Raw genomic sequence first — 18,758 nt, 5'->3', positions numbered from 1 at the left:
AGGTCAACCTGACCAGTGGGCCCCGCTTGTCAGCAGCTAATTAGACTAACTAATTTTGATTAAACCTAAACTAGGTTAATTAGCAGAGGGCCCCACCTAGTCAACTAAGTCAGCGGGGTCAAACCCGCCGGTCAACGGGTCAAAGCCTGCCGGCGAGGCCAGACGCGGCGGCCTGCTGCGGGTCTGCGTCTCCGGCGACCAAACGGGCGGCCGAGAGCACACGCGGGGAGCTGGGGCTCGCCCGCATCCAGGGAGGCATGCGGCAGCAGCGGGGACGGCCGGAGCTCGCCGGAAACGAGCTCGAGGCGGTGGCCGGAGTTCGGCCAACGGCGGTTAGGCGATGCAGGGCACTAGGGGAGGCGCTGGTGTGTACTACGTGCCCCTGGGAGTGCCCTGAGCACGGTGACGCGCTCCGTTGCGGCTCTAGGTGACGGTGGCCACGGCGGCGACATGGCCGGTGGCGAGGAGCAATCGGCTCCGATGGCCATGGTGGCTAGAAGGCGCGGATGAGCATGGGGAGAGAGGGGAAAGAGGCAGGGGCTCACCGCGGTTGCAGCAGGCGTCAGAGCGGGCTCGGGGAAGCTCGGGAGGCGGCGAATCGACGGCGACAATCTCCGGTGGCCGACGAGGAAAACGACGGCGGTGGCGGCGTTGCAGCGCGTCCGGGACCGTGTGGCTCGGTGTAGAGGAAGAGGGGGTCGAGGCGGAGCCTCTGGGCGCAACGACGAGGCGAGGAAGTGGCTGTGGCCACGGCGGTGCTCGTCGGTGGCGACGGCTGCGCTCGGGTTCGGTAGAGAGAGGGAGAGGGAGACGAGGCAGGGAGAGGCACGGGAGAGAGTGAGGGTCCAGGGCGTCCAGGCGTCGCGCTGGCGTCGTCTAGGCGCGACGAGGGGGAGCCAGGCAGGCTAGGAGGAAGGAGGTGGCCGGGGTGCGGCCGCGCGCGCCGGGCACGCGTCCCTGCCTACTGGCGCAAGGAGGAAGGCGACAGGGAGGAGGCGGTGGTGGGCTGGGCCGGCCAGCTGTAGTGTTGGGCCGGTTGGTGGCGCCAGGTAAGTGCCCCAGGTAGGCTCTCTCTCTCTCTGGTTTTTCTATTTATTAATGTTTTCTATTTTCTGCAATTGGTTTTGATTTGATTTAAAACATCAAATCATTTTTTAACTTTCTTTAAATTGCATGTGAGCTCAAGAACTAGTCCAAGGTCACAGGAAACTTACAAAAATATTTGAACTTTATTTCTTATATAACAGAAATAAATTCAACTCAAATATGTCATTGGTTTAAGTCAAAGGCCCAAAATAAATATTTCTGTGATTTCAAAATTATTGGTTTGAATTTTACCTCATGCCAATATTTTTACCACCCCTCGCCTTTCACCCGCGCTTCGCTGCTGGAAACAGGTCCCGTCTCTCCTCCTCCCTGATGCGATGGGGAGAAGATCCCCATTTCCGTGGAGCCTCGCTGATGACCTTCACCATGGCGGACCTGCTACTTCGGCCTTCTCCGTCTGCGTCGAACACTAAACACCGCTCGCGGTAGCAGTAGTAGAAGTTGATGGTGGTCGGGGGTGGCCACGCTCGCCTTCTCTCGCGCTGCTCCTAGACTCCATCAAGCACACATGCTAGGGAGACGGGCTGGACGCAAGGAGAGGACTAGGATCCTCCTGTACTGCTTCTTCTATCAATGTATTTCTTCCCCATGGAGCAGATCTGAACTACACAACCCCTACGCCTTCTTGCTCATATTAGAGGATCCAAAAAATAGACGCCATATTATACTGGCACTAGAGCTATGTGGTTTGCTCTCTGATTGCTCTCAACCATGTGTTCAAATTTTTGTGCAGATGCAGCAGGAAAATGCAATCTCTCTTTGGTTCAGACTTGAGATATGTTTTACTATGGCTTTAGATATGCGCAGATGCATGCTAGTGCTAGTGCAGATGTTGAGGAAATTATAGTATGGCTACAGCCTACATGCCAAGTTCAGATTTTAGAAACGTTTTTGTGACGTTCTACTATGATTTTGTGCCAAGTTCAGATTTCAGAATCCTTTGCTGAAGTTCTTCTACGGTTCGTTCGTGCGTGTTTTAGTGTGGTGTGCTGGGTGCGTGTGTGTCCCGTGGGATGCATGTTCACCACTCTCTTTGTTCCTACTAACCTCACGTGCACGCAGAACCTGCTACTCGCTGGTGATGTTTTCTTTTCCGCACAGAAGTTGCTCTCTTCTCTCTCTAATTAACTCGTTGATGCAACATAAAGGAAGACATTTTGGTTTCACTACCGCTGTATGCCCAGTTCTATTATAGCTATACGTCGGTCACCGTGAAGTTCTACCAGTACTATATGACAAGTTCTACTACTGCTATACATCACTATACTACACATCAAATATTTGTCAGCTTTTATAGTAAAACAAGTACATACAAGGTGAAAAAAATGTACCCAAAAAGGTTTAAAAAACCTAGAAGTTCAAATTTTGAAAACCGAGTGGCTCGATGTTTATTAGAAAAAACATAATTTTTATTGGTTACTAAAAAAATAAAACCAAGAAGTCCAAATAAAAAAAGAGGATCAGTTCGATGATTATACAAAATTTAGATTTCCTCATTATTGAAGAATGGAAACAAAAAGTTCAAAATAAAATAATGTAGTAGTTCGATGTATAAAAGTTAAAAAATCAAAATCCGCTAACAAGAAGATCATAGGAAGTTCAAGCAAAAATAATAGAGCAATTTAAAAGTAAAAGAGAACTTAGAAGTACATATTTCATCGTTTCTAAAACAAAAAAACAGGAAGTCCAAATTTTAAAATTAGAGAAGTTCAAAAATCTTAAAAAAAGGACTTTATTGTTTCTTAAATTAAAACAACTCTAGAAGTTGAAATTTAAATAAGGGACCATTCAATATTTGTTAAAAAAACTAGGATATTGTCGTTACTAAAAGAAATAAACCAGGAAGTCCAAATTACAAAAAAGAATTTAACTAAGAAGTCCAAATTACAAAACTACGATATTTTTTCTAAGAATAAGACTAAGAAGTTAAAATTAAAATAACAGAGAAGTCTGAAGATTATAAAAAACTTAGATTTTTCTCGTTACTAAAGAATTAAACGAAGAAGTTCAAGGAAAAATTAAACATTTAAAAATATATTTCCCCATTTCTAAAAAATAGAAGTTTAAACGAAAATAACGAAGTTGTTCAATGTTTATTTCAAAACTAGGATTTTAACCTTATTAAAACAATCAGATATCACTTAATATTAAAGAATCAACCATGAAGTTCAAATTAAAGAAAACATGTGAAACTTGATTTTTATTTAAAAATCAAAAACACTTCTTTAATAAACAATGTGAAGTTCAAATTAAAAAACACATAAGTTCGTGACTAGTTCAATGTGAAATTCAAATTAAAAAACAGAGAAGCGCGATGTTTATAAAAACTCATATTTACATGTAAAAAAATCGGTACCATTTTTGGCATTTTAAAAACTACTCATGAATGGCAACAAATTTAGAAAAAAATTCTACATGAAAAATTGCTTAAAAAACATAAGCATTCCAACGGCATATGATAATTTGAATGTTTTATGTATATTGCTCAAAATAAGTTTTAGCATTTTCAAAAAGATGCTTGTATAACCCATCATGATTTTGTAAGAAAACACTTTCCAATTGTTTTCTATTGGTGTTATTTGCTCATATTCGATAAGTGCGCTCGTAATTAGAGGCAAAATTAGAGATCGCTTCAAATTAAAGAATAAAAACCAATAATTTATACTTCAAATAACGAAGAAGTTCGATGTTTCTACAAAACATCCAATTTTCACATTTCTAAAAATACACAATGAAGTTCAAATAAAAAGGGTTGAGCGGTCCAATGTCTATAAGAAACTCAGATATTTTTACGTAATGGAGAGAATTTCAGAATGATAACTGTGAGAAGTTCATGTACTACACGGTGTGCATTTTGTATGAAAAAAAGAATGAAAAAGAAAAGGCTAAAAAGTTTTTTGCGAGAAGTTCAAGTGCTCGGCCCGATAAAACTAAAAAATTCTTGTGAGTGGGGTTGAACAAAAATACGTGACAGAAGTTAAAGGTGAATACAACGGGAAGTTCAACTACTACACAGAATCTGTTTCAGGTAAGAATATATGAATAGAAAACAAAAAGCTTAAAAAATATGTTGCAAGAAGTTCACGTGCTCCTCCAAGAATAGTTCAAAATTCATGTGTGAGACGTTCATCGTTCATTTACATGTTAAAAAAAAAGCAAAAAACAACATTTTTTGCCATTTTAAAAACTGCTCTCAAACGGCAATGAATTTGTAACACATGTATACATGAAAAACTTGCTGCGATTCATAAGCTTTCTACCGAGTATATTATGTGTCACATTTCGATGAACGGTTTAAAATTTTCATGTATACCATTTAAAACACGTTTTGATGTATTCACAAAATTCTTATTGTTGAAAGAAGTTCATAGTGACAACAACGAGAAGTTCAAGTACTGCAAGGAATGCATTTCAGGTGAGAATAAAAGTATAGAAAAATAAAATTTAAAAGGTTTGTTGAAAGAAGTTCAAGTGCTCCTTCCAAGGAAGTACAAATTTTTTTGCGAGAGAGGTTCACCTTGTATTTCCATGTTTGATTTTTTCTGTATAAAAGTTGAATACAATTCTTTGCTCAAAATATAAAAAGGTGAAGTTCAAATTGAAATAATAGAGAAGTTCGGAGTTTATTAAAACATAGGATTTACCTGTTCAAAAAATAAAAAACACAACACCATTTTTTTGCACTTTTAAAAACAGCTCATAAACGAAAAAAATGGTTGCTAGAAGTTCAAGTGCTTGGCGAGGAAAAGTTCAAAAATTCTTCTGAGAGAGATTCATCGTGTATTTAGATGTCCAAAATACATAAAAAATATGTTATTTTTTGTGTTTTAAAATAATTCTCTCAAACCAGAGAGAAGTTCAAAGTGGTAACAACCGGAAGTTCACGTACTACATGGTGTGTATTTCATATAAGAAAAAAAATACAAAATAAGTGAAACATGGTGAAGTTCAAATAGAGATGCCCCAGAAGTTCAATTACTTCAGCTAGTGCAAAAAACACCACGTAAAAAATCAGCACGTCAAAAACAGAGTGAAGTTCGAACAGACAAGTCCTAGAAGTTCAACTACTTCACGCAGTGCAAAAAACAACACGTTAAAAACAATGTGAAGTTCGAACAGACATGCACGAGAAGTTCAACTACTTCACGCAGTGTATTTCCATTCGCGATGAAGGAAGAAATCATGATCTCAGCATTTTCTAATTTACTTCAAAATAGTAGGAAATCATTTGTGTAAGTTATAGTCCTCATTCGAAGAAAGTTAAAAAATTTATTGTGAGAGAGGTTTGTACAAAAGAAATATCATTTGTGTGACATTGACGAATGTATGAGAAAATTACAAACAAAAATACGTCACGAAAGTTCAACGTGAAAACAGCTGGAAGTTCAACTACTACACTGAATGAATTTCAGATGAAAAACATTTAAAACTGTTGCGAGTATGAAAAAATGATCAACACGGGAAAGTTGCGTGTCTACAGCAGCTTTCCATCGGTATATCCCTTGCTTAATTCCGGTGCATGGATGGAGAGCTACGGGCAAAAAATCACGTAAAAACAGAGTGAAGTTCAAGGTTTCATACCGAGAAGTTCAAGTACTTCACGCAATGCATTTTTGGCGAATCTGTTTCGCGATAAAGGCAGAACGAATGATCTCACCGTTTTTGAAATTACTTGAAAACGGTTGGGAATCAGAGAATACTGTCAACATGAAAACGTTTCGCATTTTCTGTAGCTTTCCAATGGTATATTATTTGCACCATTCCGATAAAGTTTGTAGAAAATACGGTGAAAATACGTTTTTCGCCATTTTCAAAACAGACTTAAAACCGTAAAGAATTGGGAGAAATAGTAAATAGCAAAAAATTTCGCATTTGTTCAAGCTTTCAAACGCCATATCATTTGTTTCATTCGGACGCACGGTTAAAACATTAGCTCGAAAATATAAACTCGGTAGGACTTGTACCGTTTTCTAAATTACTTTTAAACCAATCAAAATTAGAAAAAAAACCTTCAAAATGAAAGAGTAGCGCATTTTCATAAGCTTTCCAACGCCGTATCATATTCCTCAATTGGATTAGCCGTTTAGAAATGACGTCAAAAATACGAACTCGGCTGTTCGGTTTGAGAAATTTTACGTTATTTCAAATTACTTTTTAACCATAGATAATTAGAGAAAACTTTGAACATGTGGAAGTAGCGGTTTTGCAGCAGATTTCCAACACCATATTATATGCCTCATTCCGGTAAGCGGTTTAGAAATGTGATAGAAAATATGATTCACATTTTTTGTGTGAAGAAAAAATGGTTTTCAAAACTGCTCTTAAACCACTTACATTTTGCCAAAAATTGAAGTTGGGTCATGATATTGATGACCATAGCTTTCCAACGGTATATCGCAAGCCCCATTCAGGCAATGTTAACGGAAGTTCAACCTAGCAATGGGAGAAGTTCAGGTCGAACAACTCAGGCAGTAAAATTACAAAAAAAATGCAATTTCATCACAACCCGAGAGCAGAATCCGCCCACAAGCGAGATTCCTATTTAAAACTGGTAGTTAGTTGCTAAAAAACGTTTCTAGATTACACTAACATCATATAGAACACTACTAACCAAAATAATTCACGCGGGGAGACACGATTGCGAAGATAGCCCGAAGGTCGGGTTCGTACAGAGGGAAATTCAGGCGCGTGTACAAACAAAAATACGCCACAGAAGTTCAACGTGAAAACAGCATGAAGTTCAACTACTACGCTGAATGAATTTCAGATAAAAAACTTTTAAAATCGTTGCGAGTATGAAAAAATGATCAACACGGGAAAGTTGCGTGTTTACAGCAGCTTTCCATCGGTATATCACTTGCTCAATTTTGGTGAATGTTCCGGTGCGTGGATGGAGAGCTACGGGCAAAAAAAGCACGTGAAAATTAGAGTGAAGTTCAAGGTTTCATATCGAGAAGTTCAGCTACTTCACGCGATGCATTTTTGGCGAATCTATTTCGCGATAAAGGCAGAACGAATGATCTTGCCGTTTTTAAAATTATTGAAAATGGCTAGGAATCACAGAAAACTGTCAACATTAAAAAGTTTCGCATTTTCCGTAGCTTTTCAGCGGTATATTATTTGTGCCATTCCGATAAAGTTTGTAGAAAATACGGCGAAAATAGGTTTTTTGCCATTTTTGAAACTGACTTAAAACCGTAAAGAATTGGGAGAAATAATACATACCGAAAAGTTTCGCATTTCTTCAAGCTTTCCAACGCCATATCATTTGCTGCATTCGGACGCACGGTTAAAAAATTAGCCCAAAAATACGAACTCGATAGGACTTGTACTGTTTTCTAAATTACTTTTAAACCGTTCAAAATTAGAAAAAAACTTTCAAAATGAAAGAGTAGCGCATTTTCATAAGATTTCCAACGCCATATCATACGCCTCAATTGGATTAGCCGTTTAGAAATGACATCGAAAATACGAACTCGGCTGTTCGGTTTGCGAAATTTTATGATTTTTCAAATTACTTTTTAACCATAGAGAATTAGAGAAAACTTTCAACATGTGGAAGTAGCGGTTTTGCAGCAGTTTTCCAGCGCCATATTATATGCCTCATTCCGATAAATGGTTTAGAAATGCGATCAAAAGTACGATTCACATTTTTTGTGTGAAGAAAAAACGGTTTTCAAAACTGCTCTTAAACTGCTTATATTTTGTCAAAAAATGAAGTTGGGTCATGATACTGGTCTCCATAGCTTTCCAACAGTATATCGCAAGCCCCATTTGGGCAATGTTGGCGGAAGTTCAACCTAGTTCATAGAGAAGTTCGATGTACTACTAGCGGGGCAGGTCAGGTTGTGATTAGAATATTATTCTCATCCCACGATCAGAATAGTGTTTATGTATATATATATATATATATATATATATATATAGGGAGGCAGGTAGGAGCAGACAAATGAGGCGCCCAAGTAGGAGGAATCCTACTTGGGGTCCCTCCCAAGCCGCGCCCCCCTTTCCTTATTTGGAGTGTGGGGAAAGGCAGGGGAGGGTGGTGCCCCACCTTTCCTTTCTCCTATGAGAGGGAAAGGCAGAAGGGGCTAGCACCCCCTTTCCTTCCCTAGGGATGGCCCAACAAGGGAGGGGGTGCACCAGCTCTCTTGTGGGCTAGTCTGTCCCCTCCTTTGGCCCATAATTAAGGCCCATATCTTGCCCGGGGGGGGGGGGGTGCCCGGAAGCCCTTCCGGTGACCTGATTCCTTCTCGGTACGTCCCAAAATACTTCCGCTGTCCAAATACCATCGTCCTATATATCAATATTTACCTCGTCATGTCCGTGATCTCATCCGGGACTCCGAACAACATTCGGTCACCAAAACATATAACTCATATAACACTATATCGTCAATGAACGTTAAGCGTGCGAACCCTACGGGTTTGAGAACTATGTATACATGATCGAGACACCTCTCCAGTCAATAACAAATAGTAGAACCTATATGCCCATATTGGCTCTTACATATTCTACGAAGACCTTTATCAGTCGAACCATTATGACAACATACATAATTCCCTTTGTCCATCGGTATGTTACTTACCCGAGATTAGATCATCGGTATCTGCATGCCTAGTTCAATCTCATTACCAGCTAGTCTTTTTACTCGTTCCGTAATACATCACCTCGTGACTAACTCCTTAGTCATTTGCTTGCAGGCTTATGATGTGTATTACCGAGAGGGCCCAGAGATACCTCTCCGATACTCCGAGTGACAAATCCTAATCTCGATCTATGCCAACTCAACAAACACCTTCGGAGATACCTGTAGAGCATCTTTATGATCAGCCAGTTACGTTCTGACGTTTGATAGCACACAAGGTATCCCTCCTGTATCTAGGAGTTGCATAATCTCATAGTCGAAGGAATATGCACTACTGTAGGATGCTGCTAACGCGACACTATGATCAGAGACCATTTCACAAACTGTGTGTGATGCATTAATCACAAACGGGTGTAGCGACCCGACCTCAGACGGTCAAGTCTCTGTGCTTAAGTGTCATCCCTGGATCGGTATGCTGACACACACAGTACTCGAGGATTTATAACAAAGGTAAATCACATGTATAAAGTAACGTAAATACTATTACCTCAATCCAAATAGCGGAAGTAACAACAAGGTTGTGGATTCCCATCAACACCAACGGCAAAGTTGAGTGTAGAAATCGTAACCCTAACGTATCACTTACTCGTCATAAATCCTGCAACATGAGACATTGCAGCCACAAAGGGTCAGTACATTGAATGTACTGGCAAATTCACACCATAGGATAATGATGAATAATAGCTATTACTACATGCATGTGGCTTTGCGCCACCTGGCGATTGAGCTGCAGTATGTGGCTTTGTTCTGTCCTTTTCCGGAGTGTTTTTAATTAATATCCGGGCGGGCCAGGCTATCCTGCTGCACAGTAGTTCAGATTCCTTTGGTGGTGTCCGGGAGCTTTACCTTTGACTCGAGGTTCGACTATAAGGTGCCGTCCGCTGTTCTCGCTGTTAAAGTGGTGGTAGACTCTTCGGCCGCGAGGGGGAATTTGGGCCTGCCATTAACCATTATGACGCCGCGTGGACCGGGCATCTTTATTTTTCAGTAGGCATAATGTGGCACCGCGTTGAACCGACCGTATGCAGTTCATCCGAGCAGTGCCTGATGGTCGCTGCAAAAGGGGACGACGTCGAAGATCAAGTCTTCAGTACGGTGATTGTCCGGAGATCCAAAGACCACTTCCAGTATAATTGAGCCCGTGCAACAGGCCTCTACACATGGTATTATACCTTTAAAGGTGGTTTTTGTGGGCTTGATCCTTGAAGGGTTGATGCCCATTTTGCACACTGTATCCTGGTAAAGTAGGTTCAGGATGCTGCCTCCGTCCGTAAGGACTTGTGTGAGGTGGAATCCATCAATGATGGGGTCGAGGACCAATGCGGCCGGACCACTATGACGAATACTGGTAGGGTGGTCCCTGCAATCGAAGGTGATCGGGCAAGAGGACCATGGCTTGAACTTTGGGTTGATTGTATAGACGTCCCTTAGTGCACGTTTCACTTTGGAATGCGGCTTGCGCGTATCATGTTCACTATTTTCACATGGGGAGGGAATTTCATCTTTCCTCCTATGTGGGGCTCTTCGTCGTCGTCGTCGCTTTGGGGCCCCTTCCCCTTGTTTTCAGTGTCTGACTTGCCGGCTTGTCTGAAGACCCAGCATTCTCTATTGGTGTGGTTGGTTGGTTTTCCAGGGGTGCCATGAATTTGGCATGGACGGTCAAGTATGCAGTCAAAACTAGACAAGCCTGAATTGTTTTTGTTGAATGGTTTCTTCCGCTGACCGGCCTTGTAGCCACTAAATCCGGCATTGACTGACGTGTCTTTGGCATTATCGCCATTTTTGCGGCGCTTGTGTTTGTTGCGTCATGATTTGTCGTTGCTATCCTTAGCTTTCGATGTGCCTGGATTGCTTGCTGTATTGTTGCTACAGGCCAACCAACTATCCTCGCCCGTGCAAAAGCGAGTCATGAGTGTTGTGAGAGCTGTCATGGACTTTGACTTTTCCTGACCGAGATGTCGGGCAAGCCATTCGTCACGGATGTTGTGTTTAAAGGCCGCTAGGGCTTCGGCATCCGGACAATCAATAATTTGGTTCTTTTTAGTTAGGATTCGGGTCCAAAATTTCCTGGCTGACTCTCCGGGTTGCTGGGTTATGTGACTTAGATCATCAGCATCCGGTGGGCGCACGTAAGTGCCCTGGAAGTTATCAAGGAATGTGTCTTCCAGGTTCTCCCAATTCCCGATCACTAGTAGAAAAGATGGCTTTGGGCCAGGCCGGGTTAGCCCATTGGTCCCGGTTCAGTCCAGAACCGGGACTAATGGGGGCATTAGTCCCGGTTCGTGAGCCGAGGGGCCACATGGGCCATTTGTCCCGGTTCTTCTAGACCTTTTAGTCCCGGTTGGTGCCATGAACCGGGACTAAAGGGTGCGATGCCCATTAGTACCGGTTCGTGGCACCAACCGGTACTCAAGGTTAGACCTTTAGTCCCGGTTCGAGCCACCAACCGGTACTAATGGGGTTTGAGGCATTAGTACCGGTTCATGGCACGAACCGGTACTAAAGGTCCCATTTTCAAACGCTACCCCCCTTGTGGATCGCCTTTTCTGTTTTAAAACAATAAAAGAAAATGATGAAAATGTCAAAAAAATAAAAGAAAATAAGTTTCCCATGTGATATGTGGTCTAGTTGTTGGGAAAATTTGCAAATGTGAATTTCGACTTTATTTGCAAAATCTCTCTAGAATTTAGTAAAATGAGCATAACTTTTGCATACTAACTCGGATGAAAAAGTTTTTTATATGAAAAATCATCTACTCGAAAAGTTATATCCAAATTTAACGGGGGGGGGGGGGGGGAACCCCGTTAAACATTTTCAAAATCCTCAAAAACCTAACAGAAAAAAGTTACGGGGCTTTTAAGATCTAGAGTGGAAAAAATCGAAAAAAATTCAAACTGTGGTCAAACGGTGGTCAAACAATGGTCAAACTAATTATTCTAGAATATTAGTGTTACTAAATAATTATTTTAGTTATTTTGAATTTTGGTCAAATCTGGTCAAACTATGGTCAAACGATGGTCAAACTAATTATTCAAGAAATATTAGTGTTACTAAATAATTATTGTTTTTCAAAACAATAGTTTCAAACTCAAACAGTGAAATGCGTCACTTCATGCTCAAGCAAAATTCCTGAGGGTTAATAGGATTGACATCTTACTATTGTTGGGAAAATAACAAGTGCAGACTTGGAAACGAGGGAGAATAGAACCCGGAAGTTAAGCGTGCTCAGGCTGGGGGAGTGGGAGGATGGGTGACCGTTCGAGAAGTTAGATGATTTGGAATGATGAGGGGTGATTAGAGATTAGAGGATAAATTGAGCAGTGATGAGGGGTGGTGATTAGAGATTAGGGATTAAAATAATTCAGAAATTTGAAAATAAAAAAAATTAAAAAAAAGTTTGAATTTTTTTCTTCAAAAAAATCATAAAATTTCCTTTAGTCCCGGTTGGTGTTACCAACCGGGACTAAAGGTGGAGCTCCACGTGGCCGCGGCCTTTAGTCCCGGCCTTTAGTCGTGTAAGAACCGGGACTAAAGGGGAGAGGCATTAGTAACGACCCTTTAGTCCCGGTTCAAAAACCGGGACTAAAGGGCCTTACCAACTGGGACAAAAGCCCCTTTTTCTACTAGTGGATGGAGTTTGCCGGCAAGCTGTTCAACCAATGCCGAGCCGGTCCCTTTAGTTTTAGTGGGAGGTACTTGATGGCGTGTAGATCATCTCCGTGGGCCATGTGAATGTGGAGAAAAAAAATCTTCTATCCATACCGCGGGGTCTGTGGTGCCATCGTATGATTCAATGTTCACGGGTTTAAACCCTTCCGGGAATTCATTATCCATTACTTCATCAGTGAAGCATAGGGGATGTGCGACGCCTCTGTGCCAGGTTTCATTGTATTCGGCCCGGCCGGATTTGTTAGTGTATCCGGTGTGACGATTCTTGTCATGTGTCGGGGCGTGTCCCCGTGATCCGTAGAGCGATCTTGACTGTCCTGCTTTGTTTTCCAATACATCTCGCAGGTCCTTCGTGTAGCCCCGAGCTTTAGCATTATTGTTTGATTGGCCACAGGGTGCGGTTTGGACTTCGGGCTGGTACGCCGTTTTGTCACGGCCACGGGGTGGCCGGTCAGCCGCATCATGCGCTGGTAGCGTGGGTTTTAAAGCCTCCTCCTTGAGTTGAGGTAGCAGCCTGCACTTTGGGTAGCTTTTGCTGGGGCACTCGAGTCCGTATTCCTCGGTAGCCAGGACATCAGTCCATCTGTCAGTTAGCAGATCTTGATCAGCTTGGAGCTGTTGCTGCTTTTTCTTCAGGCTTTTTGCAGTGGCTATAAGCCGGCGTTTGAAGCGCTCCTGCTCGACGAGATCCTCCGACACGATGAATTCTTCGTCGCCAAGGCTCACTTCGTCTTCGGAGAGAGGCATGTAATTATCGTCCTCTAATTCTCCATCAGTTGCGTGTTCTCTAGGGCTAGCTTGCCCATCCTCTTTCTCGGCCTTCTCGAAGCCTAGCTGGGCAAGATTGTCTTCGTCTTCGGCACCATCCGGATTGTCATCTCCTGTGCCTGCATCACTATTTTGCTATGGCATGGATTGGAGCGGCGCCGATGACACCGGTGTCTTGATTGCTTCCCCAAGGGGTTATATTCCGTTGCCTCATCGCCATTGTTTTTTTAGGGGTGTCCACCATATAAATATCATATGATGAGGTAGGGGTCCAACGCCCTATAGGAAGTGGTTTCCGATCTTCTCCTGCATCGTCTTCCGTACCAACGATGTCTTCGGAGTCGAACTCAAGCACGTCGGTTAAGTCATCGATAGTGGCTATAAAGTGGGTGGTGGGTGGGGGACGAATTTCTTTGTTGTCCGCTCCCCAATCGAGCCGGACATAGTTCGGCCAAGAATCTCCTGACAAGGACAGAGACCTTAATGAGTTCAGCACATCACCCAGGGGGGAGTGGTGAAAGATATCCGCGGCAGTGAACTCCATGATGGGTGCCCAATCTGATTCGATAGGCACGGACGCACGCGGTTCGGATCCTGCAACTGGGGAAGAGTCTGGGTGTCCGATGACACCAACCTCACAGGAGGTGGGTTTGGTGTTCGGCTCGGGTGCCGATGAGTGTATGGCCTCCGTGGTGGGGTCCATCCACCCGTCCATGGAAGGCACGATCTGCTCCGGATTTATTTCCGGCGCCAACGCGGGTGCGATCTCCCGAATACTGTCCAACGGCAGATCAAAGTCATGTCCGTCGTGACTGTTCGGCGCACCTGTCATGGGCTAGAATCCGTCAAAGATCAAGTCTCCACAGATGTCGGCAACATAGTTTAAGCTTCCGAACCTAACCTGATGGCCAGGGGCGTAGCTGTCGATCTGCTCCAGATGGCCAAGCAAGTTGGCCCGCAGTGCGAAGCCGCCGAATACGAAGATCTGTCCGGGAAGGAAAACCTCCCCCTGGACCGGATCGTTGAAGATGATCGAGGGAGCCATCAAGCCTTATCGCGACGGCATAGTGGAACTCTCAATGAAAGCACCAATGTCGGTGTCAAAACCGGCAGATCTCGGGTAGGGGGCCCTGAATTGGGCGTCTAAGGCTAATGGTAACAGGAGGCAGGGGACACGATGTTTTACCCAGGTTCGGGCCATCTCGATGGAGGTAATACCATACTTCCTGCTTGATTGATCTTGATGATATGAGTATTACAAGAGTTGATCTACAACGAGATCGTAGAGGCTAAACCCTAGAAGCTAGCCTATGATTATGATTGTTGTTGTCCTACGGACTAAACCCTCCGTCTTATATAGACACCGGAGGAGGCTAGGGTTACACGAAGTCGGTTACAGAGAAGGAAGTCTACATATCCGAATATCCAAGCTTGCCTTCCACGCAAAGGAGAGTCCCATCCGGACACGTGACGAAGTCTTCAATCTTGTATCTTCATAGTCCAACAGTCCGGCCAAAGTATATAGTCCGGCTGTCCGAGGACCCCTTAATCCAGGACTCCCTCAACGGCAGCGGCGACCGGCGGTGGAGCTAGCACCGGCGGCGGCAACCGACAGCGGCGGCGGTGCAACGCATTGGGAGCAGCGGCGGCGACGGCGAGATGCGGGAGGGGCGGCGCCGCGAGCAGAGAGAGGGAGGGCCGGTGGCGCTATTTAAAGGCCCCAGGGAGAGGTGGTGGCGTGGGCGAGGGGGTAGAGGAGGCCGAAGGCGGCACGGCGTCCATGGCGGCACAGCGGCGGACTCGGGAGGAGTCCCGGTCGGGGACGGGAGCGAGGCGGCGTGGAGCTGGGCCGCGTCCTGGCAGGGGCTGGGCCGGCCGAGTCAGCGGCGGAGAAATTCTTTTTTTAATAAACAGAGAGGAAAAGAAAAGAAAACAAATCTAAAATAAAATATTATATAGGCATATAATATATCAAAATTTTCATAAAAAGATTTTCTACAACTTGAACATTTTTGTAAGATCAAATAAAATACACACAATTTAAATAAAACGAAAAGTGCCACTGGTGCAATAAAATCCAATAAAAATCATTTTAAAAAATACCAAAATTAATTCAAATTTATTTCTCTCCAATTTTCTGATGTAGGGAATCATTTTACCCTAATTTCTGTATATTTTATTTTTGGAGAAAAATAATTTGAATAAAACCCAAATAACTCCAAATTTGAAAATAATTTCAAAGGGACTTTGAATTTGATCCCTTTAAACTTCCAACTCATATTTCATATGTTTTGAAGAAGTCATTTTATCTTCTCTCAAAAATCATTGAGTTGCTTAAAGTTTTCTGAATTTGAAATATTTTCAAATGAAATTCAAATATTTTCAACAATCCTTTTCATTTAAATAAATGGAAGAAGTCATGTCATCTTCTCTCTAGGGTTTTGTGATGAAAAGAGAATTTATAAATGCAACAATGAAAGTTTGGGAAAGTCCTTTTATTCCCTCTCATTTAACTTTGAAAAGTTTGAAATTCACTCACTTTCAGTCAATCAATCACACAACAATCAAACAAGCAATCAACACTATTTATTTAATATAACATTCCAAAATTTAGAATTTTGGGATGTTACAACATGGATGTAGAAACCCGTCAAAAAAGGTGCAACACGTTTGTAATGGAGGATGCATCGAACACAGTTCAGATTGTAGTTGCGTGTGCGATCCAGGGCACACGGTTCAGTCCAATGAACCGTTTGTGATGAGGCGGAACAAAATAAACGGGTAGCCTAATGAAGGCGTGTGCGATGTAGAACATACGGTTCACTCGGATGAACTGTTTCTGATTAGGCAACACAAAAGAAACGGTCAGCCATATCAAGGTGTGTGGGACGTATGACATGCGGTTCACCCGGATCAACTGTTTGCGTTGAGACAAGAGAACAGAAATGGTTCAATATAAGGAATACCATAAATATTGCAAGGTTCAAATTCAAAGATTACAACACCCAAATTCAAATATTCCCTGCTGCGTGTTTTCTGAAAAGGGATCAGCCGCTGACAAGTCATGTATGGGTTTGATACAATAACTTCCAATTGCTTTGCCATATGCTCTTCCAATACGAAGTTTGGCATTTTTGGAGGCACTTCCATTCCGCAGTACTAGCCGCCTCTGATAATCATACCATTGATCTTTCCTAATTAAATGCGTGTTCAACCTCAGTACCCTCAACACCTTTGCTCTGACAAGAAAGAATATGGCGAGTGTAATCTCCGATGGGGTCCCTCGGTAGGAGTTCAAAGTAATATTTGAGAGATGTAGATCCAGGCGTTTGATGTGATTTTCATTATCAACATCTTCCACCGGGCCTAATATGCACTGCAAAAGAATAGAACGTGTTAGTGCCTACATGCTGTTTTGAACATTGCTACACGCCCATTTGGTTTGCAGGATTTGTAAAATGCACTAACGTGCCATCTTCGATCTGTCATGATTAACATGGGCATTAATTTGATTACAATCTAGAAACATGTAGCCTTCTTCACAAGAGGTTGGATTGGATGAAAAATTCCCTAAGAAAACTAGTACAGATGAATCCAAAGGAAAAATTCTTATGGACGATTGTAACCATATGAATGAAGCAACCAATATGGGGTGGGGGTGTATGTCCTAAAATCCTCCAAAATCCCTTGAAAAATAGTAGTACATTGTCATTGTGAACTTGGGTAAAAGGTGCAAAAAATTGAACTCCCTTATGGTTAACATTTAACAGGAAAGGAACATGACCTCGATATATATCTTCTTCAGGCATAGAAAGCATCTCAGGCAACTGAAAACTTGGTCCAGGTTGGGGACGACAGATTCTAGTGCCAAGACCTTCATTGTGCCCAGAGTCTAGGTGAAGCTTCGCTGGATGATAGACGAGCATACATCTTCAAAACTAGTTATAACATTGATATCAAGAAGGAGAGGTATATAAGGCGACTGTTGGACCTGAAAGTTGTAGTATTTGACAAACGAGTAGCCCACCACTTTCAATTTCGGCGCAGAAATGACATTGATTCTTGTTGGACCTTGTTGATCAACTACAAGTAATCTCTCAAGGGAAGGTGTGTCCTCGATGACCATATTGTGGTCCACCTTTTGTGATCTCTCGTTGCAGCACCAGCAACACACATAAATAGTGCGGAGAGTCTTGAAGGTGATGTGCAAGGTACTCGACCAATTCATCACCTGAAGACAAAGGAACTCGAGTGCAGTATAGCCGCGGAGCAGGCGCTCCATGTCATCCTTTGGGATGCGGACGGCGACGAGCTCGAGGTGCTTCAGTCGTGGTAGAAAAAGAGTGGGCGCGTCATTAAGGGGGGATGGCAGTTCATGAACTTGGCGAGGCGCAACATGGGTGCGAAGCGGAGCGCGGATGTTGGCAGCAAGCTCATATGCCCATTATTATAACTTAGCTTCTCGAGCTGATCTATGGCGCGGGATCGGAACCACTCGTCAAGCTTGCCTCGCTCCCTGCCATTGGAACGGTACTTGCCCGCGATAAGGCCTTTGATTGGGCCATGGTGACTGCCGAGGATCTAGGAGAACGCATCCAAGCTTTGGCGATAGCCATGGCAGAGCTTGTGGGCATGGAGGAGGTCGACAGGGGTGCGGAGCCATAGGGTGCGCCACCGCCGGGAAACGGCGGCTGTCCTCACCCGATTTCTGATCGGGAGGAGGGACACTACTAGGGAAAAGGCTAGCAGCAGCGCGGGTTTTTAGGCTAGCAGCAGCGCGGGTGGCCGCGCTACTAATAAGGCGCTACAGCTAACTCATAGTAGTAGCGCGGTCCTAACCCGCGCTACTACTGTTGACGATATCAGCAGCGCTTTTTGCGAACGCGCTACTATTAACTAGCTGTAGCGATTTCGCCATCCCTCGCTACTGCTATATCTTTCATCATTTTCCCATTTCAATTCTCCTTTCAGATACTAGATACTAGGTACTGCTAGTAGATATCAAATTCATAAACCATTACTAGGTACGGTAGTACTCCCTTCGTTCCAAATTACTCGTCGTGGTTTTAGTTCAAACCACGACGAGTAATTTGGAACGAAGGGAGTACTAGATAACAATTTCATGCATAGCCAACATGCATCCTCAAGCAGTACAAGGTCATATCAACGGCCATCATCATATGTAGTTCTAGATGATATCGACGACGATCATCATATGTAGTTCTAGATGATATAGCCACACACACATATGTAGTTCTAGATGATATAGCCACACACACATGTGTAGTTCTAGATGATATAGCCACACACACATATGTAGTTCTAGATGATATCGAAGACAATCATCATCCTCAAGCCTGGGCGGTTGGTGTTCCTAATAGTAATTAGGATGGCCTGTCCAACACGAAGATTCTTGCCATCAAGGAATTTCTTCCACCCAACCGAGTTTAAGTGTGTGCGACCGTCCGTGTCCACGCGGTAAGTACAGGTTGTGACGGAGCCCCTTGCAGTAAGGCGTAGTCCAGCTGAGCCTTCTTCATCAGGCTCGATACCATAACTCACAGAT

The sequence above is a fragment of the Triticum aestivum genome, chromosome 2B, assembly GCF_018294505.1.
Source record: "Triticum aestivum cultivar Chinese Spring chromosome 2B, IWGSC CS RefSeq v2.1, whole genome shotgun sequence".
NCBI lineage: Eukaryota > Viridiplantae > Streptophyta > Magnoliopsida > Poales > Poaceae > Triticum > Triticum aestivum.
This window is presented reverse-complemented; position numbering follows the sequence as displayed.